The sequence below is a fragment of the Arvicola amphibius genome, chromosome 9 (genome assembly GCF_903992535.2).
Source record: "Arvicola amphibius chromosome 9, mArvAmp1.2, whole genome shotgun sequence".
Lineage (NCBI taxonomy): Eukaryota > Metazoa > Chordata > Mammalia > Rodentia > Cricetidae > Arvicola > Arvicola amphibius.
Window position 1 is genome coordinate 117,687,986 of NC_052055.2, and position 3,390 is coordinate 117,691,375.

The window sequence follows — 3,390 nt, forward strand, 5'->3', positions numbered from 1 at the left end:
TAGCCTTGAAGCAACCTCTCCTGGGCTCAGTGGACAGCAGAGAGCATCTGGATCCCTTCTCTGATGCTCCTACCTCAAGGCTCACTCCTTTGTCGTGCGCAAGGGCTCAGCAGAGTCTGATCAGCATGGGTGTGACCCAGGGTGTTGCTCGGCCATTCAGGACTGCAGGCTGACGAGGGCCAGCAACTCAGAGGACATCCTAGGACTATAAGGGTAGTGAAAGCAACTGACCTTCCCTAAACTCAGAAACCCTTGTCCTGGAGCCAAAGATTTGTTCCCCAGAGAAAGGACATTCCAAGTTTGCACTCTTGATTTTACTGCCTGTTAAGACCTTGTGACCATGGCTCCCAACAAAGAAAACAGAAAACCCTTCCCCCCACCCCACACAGCCTGGTCTTCACCAAGCTCAGAAATCTCCCGGCAAAGATCTGTTTTGGCCATCCGTCCACAAGTATTTGTTGAGCGTCTACTACATGCTAGGCAGGCAGACCAAGAGGCAGGGGTTTATAATGCCTGGTTCAGGGAGGCCACCACTAGCCCAATGTCCCGAGAGGAAGTCCAGTGCCAGTATAAGCAGGAAAAGTTCCAACACTTCACACTGCACCCTAGCAGTCCAGATGCCCAGCGGGACAGCTTGCATCATCGAAGACTCATTTGCATAGCCTGTTATTCAAGGGCCGGAGGGCCTGAGAACAGGGCTCCACATCTCTGCTCCCTGGAGGAGACTAACAGCTTGCCAGTGGGAATGGGTAGAGTAAGGAGGGACGTGGATGGCCCAGACTGGAACAGGAGCCATCAGGCTGGGGCACAGTGAGGACAATGGGAAGTGGGGGGGATTGCGGGGGTGGGGGGTGGAGCACTTCTGTGAAGGAGGTAGGAAGCTGGCTCTGGGAGAAGGGAGTGGGCTTCTCTGCCCTCATAATGTCAACAGTGTCCCTGCGCAGGGGAAGCACCTGTGTGGGCAGGCTTCATGCATCTGTTCCCTCCCCCTGAGTGTCCTAGAGTTCCGAAGGCTCCAACCATGTTCTGGCCTCTAGTGATGACGAGGAAGAGACCAGAACTCTGGGTGGATCTTGGAACAGCCTCTGTAACAGGTGCACCGACAGGCCCGCTAATCACCCAGGGAGTGGTTGTCTGAACATCCCCGACACCTTGTCATCCCATTCAAGGCTGAAGGATCTGAGTCCCTTACAGTCACAGCCAATGTCCCCATTCCAAGATCTCCCAAAGGCCTAGAGTCTCCAGGCACCATCTCTAGCTAAGTAGACCTCTCCCAGGGACTAAGAACCTGTTGAAGCCTCAGACAGTCAGGCATTCTCAGAATCTCCTTGTAGAGACAGGACTGAGATGGAGATGAAGCCAACCACACAGGACCAAGGCCTCTCTGGCCCCTTCCCCAAACACTGCGCTGTTAAACCTGCAGCATATGTGGTGCCCGAAGTTAAAGAAACTCATGCCCGGTGTGGGGTCTCCACCTCAGACACAGCCACGATGGTTAGGATCCTTTCCTGCCTTCTCACAGATGCTCTCATTTGCTGCCTTTCGGGGGAGGTGACTGGACCCGATGTGTCAGAAGCCTCAGCATCGGGAGCTGGACCAAGACTCCTGTTCCCTCCATGCTCACCAGAGTCTCCCTTCCTAGATCCCTGCTTTGCTATGCTCCAAAGGTTGCCAAAGAGATGACAGTCCTAGCCTAGCCACAAGGGTCTCTGTCCACATAGATTGGGGTGCAAACATCATCTTGCACCTCTGGACACTGGAAGGCCAAGGCCAAGTGTCTGGCAAGAATTGCCCATTGGTTTATTGTGTCCTTTTATGGCAAAGATGAGAGAGAGAAACAAGTGCCCTTGATCTTGAATCAGGTCACTGACTCTCTATCCATAGGGTTTCTCCTGTCTGACCTCACCACTCAAGAGGCCCCTAATACTACTCCGTTAGGGGTAAAAATACCAACAGAAATTTGGGCTGTGACAGCAGGTACTTTTTTTGTATATATATAATATATATATATTATATAGCTTTGAAGCCTGTCCTGGAACTAGCTCTTGTAGACCAGGCTGGCCTCAAACTCATAGAGATCCGCCTGCTTCTGCCTCCCGAGTGCTGGAATTAAAGGTGTGGGCTATCACCGCCTGTACTTTTAATGAGCAGGATGAACACAGCTTATTGTTCAGGAATGTAGACACCCCTCCCCTACCTCCAGCCCCATCAGAAAGTTCCAGAACCCAATAGTCCTTACTGCAGGGTCATCAAAGGGCAGGGGCCAGTGGCCACCTTGATTTGTAGAGGAGGCAGAGGCCAGGGTAAAGAGGAAAGGATACCACTGGACAGACAAGAAGAAGCCTGGACAAGAATTTAGGGAGATTTAAATGCAATTGCCGTGAAAGCCTATTGGACAGATAACAAGAGAAAGCAAGTCCTTCTGACAGCGGAGAAGGAAGACAGATGGCACATCTGGGAGGCCGATGCTTCCATGTAAGCATCCCAGCTAGAGAAGCAGGAGGATTCAGAGGGGAGGCTGTGTGTCATGGTTTGAGTGTTCCAAAAGCTTTGTGTGTTGAAATTTCATCTTCATTGGAAGGCAGGGCCTGGGGAGGCGACATTGGGGTAGGTCCCAGGATCTGATCCCAGTGGTTTCATAAGGGAAGAGAAAGAGGGCTGGGTTGTAGCTTCATTGGTCTGGTGTCTGCTTAGCTGGCATGAAGCCCCTGGTTGGATCCTCAGCTCCACATGAACTGGAGGCAGTGGCATACGCCTGCAATTCCACCAATCAGGGGAATCAAAGGCCCAGGTCATGTGTCTGTGTGTGTGTGTGTGTGTGTGTGTGTGTGTGTGAGAGAGAGAGAGAGAGAGAGAGAGAGAGAGAGAGAGAGAGACAGAGAGAGAGACAGAGAGACAGAGAGAGACAGAGAGACAGAGACAGGGACAAAGAGACAGAGAGAGAGACAGAAACAGAGAGATCACACATACCATCTCTTACCACACAGTGTTCTGCACCACCTTGGGCCTCTGTCAGCAAGAAAGCAGCCACCGGATAAAGGAGCCACAAGAAATCTCTCTGCATGAGCCACGCAGCCACAAGCACCCAGTGTTTCATTAGCATAAAGCCTGCCTAGGATATGCACGTAGGGCTTGGCAAAGCCGTTCAGGGAGGGTTTAGAAGCTCAGGGGCCTCGGGTTTCCAGGTGAGGGGCAGGTAGACAGTCCAAAATGAGGAACACTCATGAAAGTCCACCAGACACAGCTGTGAACTTCAGAACAGCGAGGGAGAGCAGAGAGAGGCTAAAAGACTCTGAGAAACAATTCCCAGGCTTGGGTTGGGGAGAGAAAGGAGACTGTTCCCCAGACAGGGGCTGCTGGAGCAGTTCACATGCCCCAAGAAAGGCTCAT